This window comes from Sebastes umbrosus, chromosome 18, assembly GCF_015220745.1.
Source record: "Sebastes umbrosus isolate fSebUmb1 chromosome 18, fSebUmb1.pri, whole genome shotgun sequence".
Lineage (NCBI taxonomy): Eukaryota > Metazoa > Chordata > Actinopteri > Perciformes > Sebastidae > Sebastes > Sebastes umbrosus.
This window is the reverse complement of record NC_051286.1, coordinates 25,445,199-25,462,420: the sequence shown is the minus strand read 5'-3', so window position 1 is coordinate 25,462,420 and position 17,222 is coordinate 25,445,199. Positions and strand designations below refer to the sequence as shown.

General features: G+C 44.0%; 1 protein-coding gene, 1 long non-coding RNA gene and 6 other non-coding genes across 9 annotated transcripts in view; 2 read left to right on the top strand and 6 right to left on the bottom strand.

Moving 5' to 3' along the window:
• LOC119477578 (delta(14)-sterol reductase TM7SF2-like) overlaps positions 1-17,222 on the bottom strand; it is a 58,967-nt gene that overhangs the window by 17,490 nt on the left and 24,255 nt on the right. The window lies entirely within an intron of this gene.
• LOC119477604 lies at positions 7,591-8,362 on the bottom strand. The gene is made up of 3 exons (XR_005204262.1): positions 8,004-8,362; positions 7,779-7,889; positions 7,591-7,620 (listed from the first exon to the last, which is right to left on the bottom strand). It is a non-coding gene; the product is annotated as an uncharacterized LOC119477604 (long non-coding RNA).
• Positions 12,713-12,785, bottom strand: trnav-aac. The gene has a single exon. It is a non-coding gene; the product is annotated as a tRNA-Val (tRNA).
• trnav-cac lies at positions 13,208-13,280 on the bottom strand. The gene has a single exon. It is a non-coding gene; the product is annotated as a tRNA-Val (tRNA).
• Positions 13,859-13,930, top strand: trnad-guc. The gene has a single exon. It is a non-coding gene; the product is annotated as a tRNA-Asp (tRNA).
• trnav-aac lies at positions 14,977-15,049 on the bottom strand. Its single transcript has one exon. It is a non-coding gene; the product is annotated as a tRNA-Val (tRNA).
• Positions 15,472-15,544, bottom strand: trnav-cac. The gene has a single exon. It is a non-coding gene; the product is annotated as a tRNA-Val (tRNA).
• On the top strand, positions 16,123-16,194 carry trnad-guc. Its single transcript has one exon. It is a non-coding gene; the product is annotated as a tRNA-Asp (tRNA).

Here is a 17,222-nt window from a genome sequence, read left to right as displayed (position 1 = left end):
ACAGAGTAAAAAAATATTAGAAAAAGTATTTGATTAATAATCACCACCAGTGCACATTGTATTTGCTGCGGAGCAGAAGGTTGACCACAGGCAGCCAAACAGTCAGTGTGCCTGTCACAACCCTGCCTCCTGCCACTCTCAACCCTCCACCTGTGACTCCCTCCCAGGATGAGTCACTGAGCCGGGCCACGGTGGAGAAGATTGTGACCGAGATCCTACAAAAACAACAGCAACATCAGCAGCAGCAGAAGAAGAAGATGACCAAGAAGTGTTTAGCCTGTGGTCAGCCAAGGTCTCGGTATCTTGGTGACGGCTCTTCAGTTCATTTCTTTCATCAGACTAAAACAGTGAAGTACTTTTACTGCTCCACAAAGGTCTTTAAAACATACGCAGATGAAGGCATCACAAACCCCCGCATGACTTTTGAGGACTTTGCTGCGTCTCCATTCTTTGAGCAGGAGCTGGACGCCGCCAGGCAGAGGGGGGCTGAGTGGAGGAAGGTGGCAGAGGAGAGGGCCAAGAGTAAGTCAGCAGTTCAGCTGCAAAAAGGTCGCCTGTGCCGGTTCTGTCACCTGCCACTAAAGCAGAGTCCCCACAGCCCTCACATTCATACAAGCTTCCCCGGGGTGGCGGGGAAGTACATCTACTGCCCCTCCAGAAGTACATCTACTGCATCACAGAGTATTCTCCCTGTACAAGGCTCAGGGCATGGAGAAGGAGATGACCTATAGGCCAAATACAAAACCCCAAATACTGTATATCCTCACACATACAATACTGTACGTCGTCAGGGCTGCTTCTAAATATATAAATATCAAATTATAGCACTAGAATACATGTAATTATTGCACTAGAATAATTGCACCTTTACATGCACACTAGTGTTCATGTTATACTGTAAGTTGTATCCTGTATATATTGTGAACTATAATCATATTAAGATAGATAAACCTTTATTGATCGAGAATGGAGAAATTCGGTTGTTGCAGCACAAAGACAGAAATAAAAACAGATAAATAGAGAAGTAAAATGCAGAAATAATAAAGAAGTATATAAAAGTAAAAATAAGAATATAATACTAAATAGAAACTATACAGGAGCATTTAGAGACTAGAGTACAGCATTATAATATTGTCATATGGTAAATTATTATATAGTATAGGATATGAGATATACTGTAGTATAAGGTGAAAGGTAGTAATCTGGCAGTTTACAGAGAAGCAGCAATCCTAACATTTGAGAAGCTGAAACCAGAGTTGATTGATTATTTTTTCAGTACTAATATTGTAAATATGTTTATGGATACACTATGTACTGTATACATACTTTATATTTCATATGCTGTTCATTTGTTTTATACAATATATTTTTGTCAGTTTTGATTATGTTTAATGCTTCAGAATCCAGCTGTTCAATAAAATATCTTGAAAGCATCACTGTGACTCTCTTTACTTTATAGAGGTAGTAATAGTGATAGAAATTAAATAATCATACATTTATATTCATATGCTCAGCTGTATGCTGACACATCTGTACCATAAACATTTGTTGTTGTGCCTTAATATACTATATTATTTCCAAATATTATGCTAGTTTTACTTAAAACTAGCATAATATTTGGAAATAATATCTTATATGCATAATTATATAAAGGTTGTTTCTCTATTCTATGATGTCGAGAACTTTATGTTGTGTTTTATATATGTGTGCTATAGAAATAAAGTATTATTATTATTGCCAATATTATTAAGTTCAATTGAACTTTTACCAGTAGCAGCATGTACTGTAAAGGTAGCATGTCTAACCTTTAAATCATAAGGTCTTATTATCTTATTATTATCATCCTAAAAAATTAATTGTTTCCACATGATTTGTCCAAAAATCTGTGATTAATTTCACTTTAAACTTTTTAAAAGGTTAAATGTAATTGTTTTGTATTATACACACAAGATGTAGCAAAACATTCTGAACCAAGTATGGGACATTATATTTGGGAAAGGAGGGATTCAAAGCTGCTTCTTTTTTGAAGGGCTTCTGGTCAAGAAAAAGTCCTCTACACCTATACGCGGCTGGCCTCTGCGTGTGAGGTGAACGTGATAACCACTACACTACGGAAACCGATGAAAAGGCCCTTTTACGCATCTGGGCGCGTTAATGCACCTGCATACTTCACTGCAAACATTTCAAATGCCAGACGTCATGTTAGCTTTTGACTTGGAGATATCAGATGATAAATTCTAAACCGGATTCAGTCACAGCTGCTGTGTCATGGATTTGAGAGACAGTAAATGCAGTAGGCACGCTAAGGCAAGTCGCGTATAGGTGGCATACACTGACAGCCAATGAAATTGCAGACTTATTAACGCTGTCCAGGGTGCTGAAAACGCCGCTCTGGTCCAGCAGTTTTCTCCTGAATATTTAAGAATAATTATCTGGAGCAGGTTCGAATCCCACTTGGTACAAAGTCTGTGATACATTGTCAAAGATAATGAGCTATTTGGGAATCAAGAAATGTGAGCCTTAGTTTGTTATTTACTTCTTCTGATTATCATTAGGTAAGTCGCGTTTAGGTGGCATACACTGACAGCCAATGAAATTGCAGACTTATTAACGCTGTCCAAGGTGCTGAAAACGCAGCTCTGGTCCAGCAGTTTTCTCCTGAATATTTAAGAATGATTATCTGGAGCTGGTTCGAATCCCACTTGGTACAAAGTCTGTGATACATTATCAAAGATAATGAGCTATTTGGGAATCAAGAAATGTGAGTCTTAGTTTGTTATTTACTTCTTCTGATTATCATTAGATTAGACTAGTCTGGTTATATCAAGTTCTTGACTTACTTAAAGCTATTAACCAATTATATTACAGAGTTTTCTTCCTATGTGTAACATTTAAATTGCAATTACTTAATTACTTCAATTAGAGACTTTACTGTTCACTATAAATTATTAATTTATTAATGAGACATGTAGACATTAGTGAATGAAATGTATTTATTAACCACAACTGTAACAGTAAATATTCAACAGAGCCCATATTGCAAGGTCACACATATATCACACAAAAATGTAAGGTAAAATAAATATAATATTGTATATAATAAATGTAATAATTATTTACATGAGCAAAATATACAGTATATACAGTGGAAACCGGTTACAGTGATCACGGTTACATTGATAAACCGCTTATATGGGGCAGTGGTGGCCCTCCCTCATTACCACCACTGAGGTGCCCTTGAGCAAGGCCCCCCCAACCGCTCCAGTGGAGTTGCTCAGTGACCAGCAGATCAGACTGTGGTTGTACTGGGCAGCTTCCAGGTGTGAATGTGTAACTGTGTGAATGTGATCAGGGCGTTCCTGAAAAAGAGAGCATTGCCCTCAGTGAACCTCCCCCTGAATAAAATAAAGGTAAAAACAAATAAATAAAATATGGATCAAAAAGCTTGGGACAGAATCATCCCTATGCAAATGCTGTTTAAATAATCTGCTTATAGTGATCAATTTGACCCGGACAGATGTGATCACATGGTAAAACACTCCCCCTCGCTGTCTCTCATTTTCCCCTTTCAACTTCCCATCTCTTTTTTTCTCTCTCATAAAAAGCAGACACCTGGAACTCCTTCCAGGTCATCTCCTTCTCCATGCCCTGATCTTTGTAGAGGGAAAAGACTTTAGCAGGGCAGTAAATGTACTTCCCTGCTATTCCAGGGAATCCAGTGTGAATGTGAGGACTGTTTGGGCCCTGTTTCAGTTCCATCTTACAGAACCGACACTTGCGACCTGTCTGTGGGGAGTCAGTCCTTTTCCTCTTCTGCTGTCCTCGCTCCTCCACCCTTTTTTTTGTGGCGTCCAGTTCCTGCTGGAAGAACTTTGTAGCTGCAAAGTCTTGAAAGGGCATTTTGGGGTTTGTCAGACCTTCAGCACCATAAGCCTTGAAAACTTTAGTGGAGCAGTAGAAATATCTGACAGGACCTTGCTGGAAGAAGAAGTGGATGGAAGAACCATCATTCTCATACCTCGACTTTGGCTGGCCACAGGAAAGACATGTTTTTGTGTGTGCCTTCTTTTGCTGTGGTTGTTGTTGCTGAGGCTGGTGTTGGTGCTGCTGTTGGATTTCCATTATGTTATGAACAATTTTCTCAATTGATGCTTGCGTTAGAGGTGTGGCAAGGTTCTGAACAGGTGGAGGTGGGTTAAAAACTGCAACAGGCATGGTAACAACCGGCACAGTGGTAGTCTCACTGCCCTCTGACAGAGAGTGCCAGAGTTCCTGCCTCTCTTGCAGTTTTTCGGGGCTGGTGTTTAAAGAGGAGCTGGTGTTTAATAATTTACTGAGGTGCTTTACGTACTGTGAAATATGTAGTTTGGTAGTTGGGTGGAGCATGCTGTTTGGGTCTGTACAGGTGTTGTGAACTAGAGCAGCATAGTCCTGGTCCACAAGCTTGAGCATGTCCTTCTGCCCACGGTGTTTGTTCAGCAGGTTGTCAATAACCTGCTTCATAGGGGCTGGCCAGCGCTTGTGGTCCAACACAAATACCCTCCCACCAGTCTTCACAGGTCCAGTGCGAGCTCCAGTTGGGGAGGACAGCAGGGGCAGAGACGGCGGAGATGTGGTTTCTATAAAAATAAAAGACGGAGTACAATAAATCATTCTGGCACACAGAAGGGGGAAAACCCCAATTCATACACTCGCATGGGTGAAAACATTTTATACTTTGTCAGATTTTTTAGATAATGGCTCATGGCTGACTGATATGTTTATGTAAAAGTAGATTCATTAACACATCAAATAAGGCCCTCATATTGTCTCATCTCTAAGAAAAGAAAGATGCAACACATCTATTAGGGTATTTACTAAATAAATAGGATGAAAATCCAGTTACTGATGCTGAAGTTTTGTCAAGTACTTTGTCTGTCTGTCAAATGTTTACCTGGCTCTGTCTGAGGATCGGGAGTTGCACTTGGAGTCACTTCTGGTTTTATAGCCAAGTCAGCAGGAGGGCATGCAGCAAACTGAAACAGCTTCTGTGGTGCCATGGAGGATGACTGAAGAGGCTCAGACTGGGCAGTGAACTGGCTGCTTTGCGGAGGTGGATTCCGGTCTGTGGTAGAGTCGGTCTTGCTCCTGTGCTTGTCCCAGTCTAGAGGAACTGGGCGGCAACCAGGCTCAACATACTCCAGGCCAAACTTCTCTCCAGTGTCTCTGTTAGAGGGTTGAAAAGCAGGATATTTCACGTGCCCCAACACCCGTTCAGAGACTGCATTGAGCTCTGCCATCAACGCTGGATCAAAGACAGCTGGGAGGTGGACACCCGGCTGCTTCAAGTCCACCAGACGCTGGTAATTCCACCGCGCCACCCCTGTCATCCCCTGTGCCTGAAACAGCTCTGTGGAGACACGTGTTCCAGTGACCCACTGAGCCTGGTGGAAATGGTATCCCTCCTGCTGGGATGTGCCTCTGATGGGGATCCAAACAGGAACTCTAGCACCTTCACCCTTCACATGATTCAGCTGCACTGTTCCTCCATGTCTGTACAAGATCCCACCCTCCACCTCAGGATCACTCAGGCAACCTCGCAGGATGTGCACACGCTGAATCCGCCATGTCTTCAGCATAGAGGGCTTGAAGAGAGGAGCACCATTTGGATCACACGTGAGGTGAAAGTGCTGGAAAACTCCCTCGACTCTCTTGATGAGCTCCTCAGGCAGTGGAATTCTGGTCCTGCAGTGCTCGCGAGTGTGTGGCTTTGTTGGGTTGGCAGGCTGAATTCCACAGAAGGCATAGGCGTCTTTAAGCCTCTGCAGGTCTTCCTGGTCCACCACAGAAAAGGCTGCAGACAGAAACTGGGCAAAAGAGCTGTACAGAGGATGGTGCTCTGACACACACTCCCGGAGAAACCGCCTCAGACAGTGGAACAAGTCCAGCTTGATGGTCATGTTTGTATTGAAGTCTGATCGTGATGCACAGACGTTCAGCAGGTTACCAGAAGTGGCCTCAGCAACAATGGCATCAGTTGTCCTCCAAGCATCCCAGTTCAGATGCTCTCCTGCACAAGATTCTGCCACCTTAAACGCTGCACAGCAATCCCTGAAAGAAAGAATGGAGACAAATATAGCCATGAATGTTAAAGCAGTCATATCAATCACTATGTGCAGTCCAGTGTATTCACTCATGACAATATAATTATTCCTATGAGCTAAATGAATGCAAAGGGATTTTCTTTCATCAAACTGGAAATATGAAATATGAAAAGCAATGTAAGTTGTGATTATGAGCTGTTCATGTCACCAATAATAGAAAAAAATATTGATGATAACGTACCTGTCTACCCACTGGTATTGTGCCTTCTCTAGGCCTGCAGTGCTGTAGCGGTGTGCTAGTCCCTCGTACAGGGGCTTGAGGGACTTCTCTGTCTCAGACTGCACCATCACCCATGAAAGGATCATCCAGTTCTCATTCATGACCGCATACGATGACATGGTCCCGGATGAAAAGGTGACCTTTCTGGCAACTTTCCGTGTGTGGTCTGAGCGGAACGCCTGTCCAAAGGTGCCCTGCAGAAAGTTTTTGATGGCATCTTCCTGGTGTTGATACTCATGCAGCAGGCAGTCAGTCAGGTAGTGTGCAGACACAGAGATCCCGTTCCAGCCATCTGAATCCCCGTAGTCCCCGAAGGGAGCTGGCTTGGTTTCCTGTCTTATGAACTGAGTGATGGTTCTTTGGTCATACCTCCCTGCCTCGCCATCCATGGTGTTTTGGCAGCTGAGGAGGTAGGCCAGGTGAGCACGTTCGTATTTCAGGTGCATCATCTCCATGATCTGCTTTGTCATGTCGGTGGGTGAGTTACCTGTGCATCTGAGCTCGTCCATGACCGATTTACAGATGGCCTTTTTGTAGGTCAGTATTGCTGACAACAGGTTTGTGAACCTCTTTGGAAGCTTTTCCAGCCACAGTGGGTTGTCAGCATACCACCTCTTCCGGCAAACTTTGCAGCACAGCCTGGATGACAACAGGTAGTACTGTCCAGTGATGCCAACAATCACACGAGGCCTACCAACACCTGCAGAGGTAACTTGAGGCTGAGCACAACCTTCAATACATGGCAGAGTGTCGTTGTTCCTCAGCCTCGCCATCAAGTTGTCATTCTCTGGCTTCCATATGAAAAAGGGATGGAGCTGAAAGTACTTTGGGGATGGAAGATCAGAGATGCTGTCAATTAATTCTGGCTGGGGAGGGAGACGCCACAGTGACAGCATCTTCATGGGGTTGCGCACAGGAATGGAGCCTGGCCAGAGACCCAGGGATTCCAGCTCTGTCTTCATCCAGATCCTCTGCTGCTGTGAACAGTTCCACTGACTGACATCATGGTCATAGCCAGGAAGCTGTGGAGGAGGACAGCTGGGGACAGCTGATGGCCTGGGTAATGGCTGACCTGGTCAGGCAAGAAGAAAGACATAGCAAATTATTAAGATTGTGTGTTGACTTGATTCTATCTCTTTGACACGCACACAGCCAAATCAAGAACATTCAAATACTTACTTTGAGCTCTTGGCGGTTGCAGCGGCGGTTGAATGGGCTCTGCAGACATCTCAGGAGAAATCGGAAGTGCCTCTGACACTATATAGAATATTAAACATTTCATTATTATTCACAGTAAGATAAATAAAAAACTTGACTATGACATTGTGCACCAGTATCTGATCAATGAGAACTGTTCCGATGGACACTACATATGGATATTTTTAAGATGCAAATACAGTTAAAATAATACACACCTGGAACAGTGACAGTTGTCTCTGTTGGCAAGGGTCCTGGTGTTTCTGGCATCAGGAACATCAGCTCCTGAGGAAGGGGCACAGGTCTCTTTACCATCGGCAGAGCAGGGGCTGCAAGGAGATAAGGACCACAAAAAGTAATCAATTATTGGTTTATAACAGACATAATCAGAGGGAATATGACAGAAAGGTTTAAATGGATAAAAAGAAATATAATGAATTTACCATCTACTTGTGAACCCTTCAGTTCAGTTGGTGTGGACAGTGTAGCAGATGGTACTACAACAGAAAAAATCTTGTCAGTCATTTATATTTTGACAATATAAAAAAAACTGGTGTTAGTAAAGGCATACATTATCCATCTTTTACTTCACCTGCTTATCTCAGCCTTATATAGTTAAACAGACTGTTTGTTACATTAAAGTATAAAGAATTTCATTCATACACATGCAGTTTAGTTCTGTATGGATAAATATTTAGTAGTCAGTCATTACAATTTAGCCTAAGCAGGGGAAGCAACATGGCACACTGCAAACACATGCATACAAGTGTTAGTAACCACAGCAGTCCTATATGTATATATATATATATATATATATACATATATATATATATATATATGTATATATATATATATATATTCATCATATAAGTCTAAAAACTGGAATAAAGAGTGCTACTTACCCTCGCCGTGACTGGAATCAATTCATAGTCACTAGGACAACAAGTTGAACAGCAAAACACAAACATGACCAGAACATGGTCAACATGAGAAGGAACGGTTTATGTCATGCTTCGGTTTGGGATAAGAATTCATGGTCCCAGAGTCTCTGTCGACGACAGGACGTTTTTGTTTGGTTAAGAACCTCTTTCTGTTCCCGAAGCCTGTCGTCTGGCAGTTGATGCTGATGGTGCAGAAACAGCTGTAAAACACAAACAAAAACAATTAAATATAAACTATATAGAATACACAATTAATATTAAACAGGCTGAACTGTAAATTATTTTGAATCTTCAGGCAGTAGAAACAAACCAATATAAGACAACAAATGTTTACTCACAGCTCTGCACATGTTGCTTGGAAGGACAGATACCCAGCATCGCTCTCTCCAGCTCTTCATCTTCATCCATCACTGTGATGCAAACAGACAAGAATTAGAATGTACTAAAAATATGGCTTTACTGTACTTAGGATAGTATGAATAAAATCACCACTGAAATAATGGAAGACGAAGTTTACTCCCTTTGGTGTACTAAAATACACTGGATACCATGACAGCATATACATTTTTTTGACAAAACAAATGGAAAACAAGACCCACCCATGGCTTCAGCAGGGGCCTGTGAGGCATGTGTCACCAGAGAGGAGCCAGAGGGGGAGGGCAGCTTCTTCTGCAGGTACACTTGTAGTTTGTGCATCTTTGTTCCTGGAGCACAGCTTTTCCTCATAATAAAGGCTGCATAGCCATCATCCCTGCTGTCCCAAATCTCTCTCCAGGTGCTTTTGGCACGAGAGCCAAAACCAACCAGCTGGTCATCCTCTGATGCTGCTGCTGCTGCTGTCACAACTGGCTTTTGTTTCTCACAATTGAGAAGAGACTGGATTTCTTGAAAGCTGAGGGCATAGCTCACAAATGACAGCAGGCTGTCCTTGCTGTGCCCCCCTGCCATGAACACTCCTGCAGTCTCCTCCTTTTGCTGGTTCTTGATTAGGTAGATGGTATACCCAATGTCATTTTCAAGGAGCCAGCGGAAGGACTTCCCTTTAAATTTCCCAAACTGCAGGATGTATTCTCCAGCCACCTCAGTTTTATCTGAAGCATCCCCTCCTCTTAAAATGATCACAGACAGTGCATTTTTCCTGACCAGCTCCTCCTTCACGGGTGCAGACTTGTCCTGTAGAGAGGGGTTGTCTTTAAGGAGTTTGGCTGCATCCGTTGGATCCTGACGGAGATATCCAAGTGGTCCCTTGCGAAATGTGACACTCATTCTCCCAGGGAAAAAAACAGTTTTCTGCATTTTACCTGTAATGAAGAAAAGCATATTGATCTATTAATATGTTATAGACAGGCATTGTTTTCATAACAAATGTTAATAGTGAGGGTCTCAAGGGAGAGCAGGAATTAGGAGGTTCACATCTCAGCTCTAGCCCCTTTACTGTCTACATATTCTCACTGTATTTATCAGGGTTTTGAAGAAAAAAAAAAATGATATCAAATACCTTTACTTTAATATTACCTTTACTACTTTGTATAGTACCTTGATTAAGTGCCTGCCTTTGTGTATGTCTTAACGATGAGCTCTGGTTGTTGAGGCAGACTATTTACACTTCAAAGATAGACCCCCCCCCCATGGGTTAAATGCTTTGAACTACCCATGGGAAAGAACTTGAAGGTGAAGGGAGCTCAGCCCCCCCACCCCCAACCAGTGATTCTGACTCAAGTAACACTGAAGTGTGAAGTGTCTTATCCAGCAACGCCCTGCATTCAATTCACCTTTCCTATCCCAAACAGACATGCATTAGACTATATTTGATATATTCTGCTTTTGACAAGCTCAGACAAACGTGGCCTATTTAGTATTTTGAAAATTGTAATATGGTATAGAAGCATATAATAAGTGTTAAAATTAAGCATGAATAGTACGTTGTACACAACATGACAAAGTATGAAAAACCCTCAGAGACATTGGTTCTCAATTAATAAACAATATTCTGGTGTTCTCTCATTTTAACAGAGGTGGAAGAAGTACTCTGATCTTGTACTTCAGTGATAGTACTGATACCACAGTGTAGAAATACTCTGCTACAAGTAAAAGTCCTGCATTAAAAACCTTAAGTATAAGTACATGCTGTGACAACAGCAACGTTATACAACGGAGACTGAAAGTAGTCGACGTAGCGTTAAGTGCAAACACGACGACTTTATGATTCATATGAAGCTTGTTCATTTATCATTCTGTCAATGTGTGTATGTAAAGTAACGTTAGTGTGTCCAGAGTAACGTTATATCTAACCTTACTGCTGATGTAAGCTGCTGATATACCGTAGTTAACGCTACATTAGACATTAATGTTAACTAACAACGTGATGCTTTCAACCTAAGGAATGTTAAGTTTCGTTAGCTTGTAATTCATCCGAATATACCGCAGCAGCTCGACACAACAAACTGAGGAAACACGGCTAATGATAACTTTATAGCGCTCACACAAGCAAGAACACGTCAGACAGCGCCAGGATACATTATAATAACATGTTGGTTCATTGTTAATAATGTTACGTTAGCTTGTAGTTCATCCCAAAGTCGTCAACACGGCCGCGGCGACACAATAAACTGAAGAAACACGGCTAATGATAACTTTATAGCGTCCACACAAGCAAGAACACGTCAGACAGCGCCAGGATACATTATAATAACATGTTGGTTCATTGTTAATAATGTTACGTTAGCTTGTAATTCATCCGAAAGTACCGCGGCGACAATAAACGGGAGAAACACGACTAACGTTAACTTTATAGCGCTCACACAAGCAAGAACACGTCAGACAGCGCCAGGATACATTATAATAACATGTTGGTAATCTTTATTTATCTAAATATAACTCACCGTTTGGCGTAATGTCCACACAGCGTAGCTCAAGCTCAAGTCGATGTGAAGTGTAGATCATCCAGACCAACAGTGACAGAGTGGCGAAGGAAACAACAACTCCTCTCCTCGGAAAAAGGGCGCCAAACAAACAATAGCGGCCAAAGATATATTGCATCCGTAGTGGTTCAGCACTACCATAGAGAATGAATGGAAATGTGTTTAGGGCGCTTTAGCTAAAGAATCCCCGGGTGCCGCGCGGGAGACCGGGGTTCGATTCCCCGACGGGGAGTTTAGCATTTTCTACCAGCTGCTGATTATTCAACAAGAAAGACAAAAGTTGTAAAGCAGCAGCAGTTGTTACTTCACAGCAGAATGGAGAATTCCCAATTAGCAGCCACTCAGCACGCAATGTGATATTCCTACCATATGTTGGTTTCTGGGAGGCTACGGAGAAGGACTTTCTTTTGGCATCATGGAAGTTCTGGCAAACCGTTAGACGACTCAAGAAGGGAGAGCAGGTTTTGGCTCAGACTGTGTTCAGCAGGGGAGCAGAACTGCTGACCCTGACTGAGGATATTATCGAGCGGCGGAAAGAGCATTTTGAAGAGTTCCTGAGCCCGACCAACACATCCTCCGTGGAGGAGGCAGAGTTTGAGGACTTGGGGGAAGCGTCACCCATATCCCTGGCAGAGGTGTGTGAGGTAGTTAAGAAGCTCTTCAGCGGTAAGGTGCCAGGTGTGGATGAGATTCGCTCTGAGATGCTTAAGGCTTTGCACATTGTTTGGCTGTCTTGACCGACACGCCTCTTCAGTTTCGCATGGAGGTCCGGGACAGTGCCTGTGGGATGGCAGAACGGGGCCGTGATTCACATTTGTAAAAAGGGAGACCGGAGGGTGTGCTCCAATCATAAAGGTATCGCACTGCTCAGCCTCTCTGGGAAGGGTGCTGGAAAGGTGGCGCTAGCCAATTGTTGAACCTCAGATCAAGAAGGAGCAGAGCGGATTCCGTCCTGGTCATGGAACAGTGGACCACCTCTTTATCCTTGTATGGTTGAACAGAAACCCCCACGTCAATGCTGAAAGGTGTAAACTCTGAATTCAGCGTGGCATGACATTGAATAGTCTATTCACGCGGTTGTATCCAAATTTCACATCCGCGGTCGACCAGAGCAAACGCAACCAGAATGTCTCACTGTCCTTCAACTTCAATGATTCCCCGTGTATCTATATATTCCCTGAAGGAAGGAAGCCAAACACAATTTCAAATAGTGTTACTTATTACCCGGTGTACTGGGAATACAACTCGGCAGACTTGGACTGTGAAAGAGTAAGTTTGAACAAAGGAACGTGTTTCTGCCAAGTTTCGAACTGGGGACCTTTCGCGTGTTAGGCGAACGTGATAACCGCTACACTACAGAAACTGATGAAAAGGCCCTTTTGCGCCTCTGCGCGGCTTAATGCACCTGCATACTTCACTGCAAACATTTCAAATGCCAGACGTCAAGTTAGCTTTTGACTTGGAGAGATCGGATGATAAATTCGAAACTGGATTCAGTCAAAGCTGCTGTGTCATGGATTTGACTGACAGTAAATGCAGTAGGCACTCTCTGTGCATGCTCTGTGGGGGGAGAGAGGGAAGGGGGTTCTGCTCCTGTGTATTTGCTGCGGAGCAGAAGGTCATGGGTTCGACTCCCACCTGAGGCAAGGCTGGAGAAGAGCGTCAAAGGTAAGGGTAGGAAGAAGGCCAAACACGATTTCAAATAGTGTCACTTATTACCCGTTTTACCAGGAATTCAACTCAGCAGACTTGAACTGTGATAGAGTAAAGGTGAACAAATGATGGTGTTTCCGCCCAGTTTCGAACTGGGGACCTTTCGCGTGTGAGGCGAACGTGATAACCACTACACTACGGAAACCGATGAAAAGGCCCTTTTACGCATCTGGGCGCGTTAATGCACCTGCATACTTCACTGCAAACATTTCAAATGCCAGACGTCATGTTAGCTTTTGACTTGGCGATATCAGATGATAAATTCTAAACCGGATTCAGTCACAGCTGCTGTGTCATGGATTTGAGAGACAGTAAATGCAGTAGGCACGCTAACCATAAATGTCTATTTTATTAGAAACAGTCCTTCATCATGAATCTAGTCATTTGTTGAAAAGGGCTTATTGTAGCCTGGTTTCAGTCCTCCCATTATCAGCATGAAAACAACATTCACAAAAAAGAAAAAGATTTGAGCCACTGAGGTACAGAAACCCCCAAGTCAATGCTGAAAGGCATCACCTCCGAATTCAGCGTGACATGACATTGAGTGGTCTATTTACGTGGTTTCATCCACATTTCACATCTGCGATTTACCAGAGCCAACACAACCAAAATGTGTCGCTGTCCTTCAACTTCAATCATTCCCTGTATATCTCTGTATATTTCCCGTATACACTGGAACAGCGCCCCCTGCCCGTTGACGTGCCAAAAACAGGGAAGAAGCAGTCCTCGTTAGTATAGTGGACAGTATCTCCGCCTGTCACGCGGAAGACCGGGGTTCGATTCCCCGACGGGGAGTTTAGCATTTTCTACCAGCTGCTGATTATTCAACAAGAAAGACAAAAGTTGTAAAGCAGCAGCAGTTGTTACTTCACAGCAGAATGGAGAATTCCCAATTAGCAGCCACTCAGCACGCAATGTGATATTCCGACCATATGTTGGTTTCCGGGAGGCTACGGAGAAGGACTTTCTTTTGGCATCATGGAAGTTCTGGCAAACCGTTAGACGACTAAAGAAGGGAGAGCAGGTTTTGGCTCAGACTGTGTTCAGCAGGGGAGCAGAACTGCTGACCCTGACCGAGGATATTATCGAGCATTTTGAAGAGCTCCTGAGCCCGACCAACACATCCTCCGTGGAGGAGGCAGAGTTTGAGGACTTGGGGGAAGCGTCACCCATATCCCTGGCAGAGGTGTGTGAGGTAGTTAAGAAGCTCTTCAGCGGTAAGGTGCCAGGTGTGGATGAGATTCGCTCTGAGATGCTTAAGGCTTTGCACATTGTTTGGCTGTCTTGACCGACACGCCTCTTCAGTTTCGCATGGAGGTCCGGGACAGTGCCTGTGGGATGGCAGAACGGGGCCGTGATTCACATTTGTAAAAAGGGAGACCGGAGGGTGTGCTCCAATCATAAAGGTATCGCACTGCTCAGCCTCTCTGGGAAGGGTGCTGGAAAGGTGGCGCTAGCCAATTGTTGAACCTCAGATCAAGAAGGAGCAGAGCGGATTCCGTCCTGGTCATGGAACAGTGGACCACCTCTTTATCCTTGTATGGTTGAACAGAAACCCCCACGTCAATGCTGAAAGGTGTAAACTCTGAATTCAGCGTGGCATGACATTGAATAGTCTATTCACGCAGTTGTATCCAAATTTCACATCCGCGGTCGACCAGAGCAAACGCAACCAGAATGTCTCACTGTCCTTCAACTTCAATGATTCCCCGTGTATCTATATATTCCCTGAAGGAAGGAAGCCAAACACAATTTCAAATAGTGTTACTTATTACCCGGTGTACTGGGAATACAACTCGGCAGACTTGGACTGTGAAAGAGTAAGTTTGAACAAAGGAACGTGTTTCTGCCAAGTTTCGAACTGGGGACCTTTCGCGTGTTAGGCGAACGTGATAACCGCTACACTACAGAAACTGATGAAAAGGCCCTTTTGCGCCTCTGCGCGGCTTAATGCACCTGCATACTTCACTGCAAACATTTCAAATGCCAGACGTCAAGTTAGCTTTTGACTTGGAGAGATCGGATGATAAATTCGAAACTGGATTCAGTCAAAGCTGCTGTGTCATGGATTTGACTGACAGTAAATGCAGTAGGCACTCTCTGTGCATGCTCTGTGGGGGGAGAGAGGGAAGGGGGTTCTGCTCCTGTGTATTTGCTGCGGAGCAGAAGGTCATGGGTTCGACTCCCACCTGAGGCAAGGCTGGAGAAGAGCGTCAAAGGTAAGGGTAGGAAGAAGGCCAAACACGATTTCAAATAGTGTCACTTATTACCCGTTTTACCAGGAATTCAACTCAGCAGACTTGAACTGTGATAGAGTAAAGGTGAACAAATGATGGTGTTTCCGCCCAGTTTCGAACTGGGGACCTTTCGCGTGTGAGGCGAACGTGATAACCACTACACTACGGAAACCGATGAAAAGGCCCTTTTACGCATCTGGGCGCGTTAATGCACCTGCATACTTCACTGCAAACATTTCAAATGCCAGACGTCATGTTAGCTTTTGACTTGGCGATATCAGATGATAAATTCTAAACCGGATTCAGTCACAGCTGCTGTGTCATGGATTTGAGAGACAGTAAATGCAGTAGGCACGCTAACCATAAATGTCTATTTTATTAGAAACAGTCCTTCATCATGAATCTAGTCATTTGTTGAAAAGGGCTTATTGTAGCCTGGTTTCAGTCCTCCCATTATCAGCATGAAAACAACATTCACAAAAAAGAAAAAGATTTGAGCCACTGAGGTACAGAAACCCCCAAGTCAATGCTGAAAGGCATCACCTCCGAATTCAGCGTGACATGACATTGAGTGGTCTATTTACGTGGTTTCATCCACATTTCACATCTGCGATTTACCAGAGCCAACACAACCAAAATGTGTCGCTGTCCTTCAACTTCAATCATTCCCTGTATATCTCTGTATATTTCCCGTATACACTGGAACAGCGCCCCCTGCCCGTTGACGTGCCAAAAACAGGGAAGAAGCAGTCCTCGTTAGTATAGTGGACAGTATCTCCGCCTGTCACGCGGAAGACCGGGGTTCGATTCCCCGACGGGGAGTTTAGCATTTTCTACCAGCTGCTGATTATTCAACAAGAAAGACAAAAGTTGTAAAGCAGCAGCAGTTGTTACTTCACAGCAGAATGGAGAATTCCCAATTAGCAGCCACTCAGCACGCAATGTGATATTCCGACCATATGTTGGTTTCCGGGAGGCTACGGAGAAGGACTTTCTTTTGGCATCATGGAAGTTCTGGCAAACCGTTAGACGACTAAAGAAGGGAGAGCAGGTTTTGGCTCAGACTGTGTTCAGCAGGGGAGCAGAACTGCTGACCCTGACCGAGGATATTATCGAGCATTTTGTAGAGCTCCTGAGCCCGACCAACACATCCTCCGTGGAGGAGGCAGAGTTTGAGGACTTGGGGGAAGCGTCACCCATATCCCTGGCAGAGGTGTGTGAGGTAGTTAAGAAGCTCTTCAGCGGTAAGGTGCCAGGTGTGGATGAGATTCGCTCTGAGATGCTTAAGGCTTTGCACATTGTTTGGCTGTCTTGACCGACACGCCTCTTCAGTTTCGCATGGAGGTCCGGGACAGTGCCTGTGGGATGGCAGAACGGGGCCGTGATTCACATTTGTAAAAAGGGAGACCGGAGGGTGTGCTCCAATCATAAAGGTATCGCACTGCTCAGCCTCTCTGGGAAGGGTGCTGGAAAGGTGGCGCTAGCCAATTGTTGAACCTCAGATCAAGAAGGAGCAGAGCGGATTCCGTCCTGGTCATGGAACAGTGGACCACCTCTTTATCCTTGTATGGTTGAACAGAAACCCCCACGTCAATGCTGAAAGGTGCAAACTCTGAATTCAGCGTGGCATGACATTGAATAGTCTATTCACGCGGTTGTATCCAAATTTCACATCCGCGGTCGACCAGAGCAAACGCAACCAAAATGTCTCACTGTCCTTCAACTTCAATGATTCCCCGTGTATCTATATATTCCCTGAAGGAAGGAAGCCAAACACAATTTCAAATAGTGTTACTTATTACCCGGTGTACTGGGAATACAACTCAGCAGACTTGGACTGTGAAAGAGTA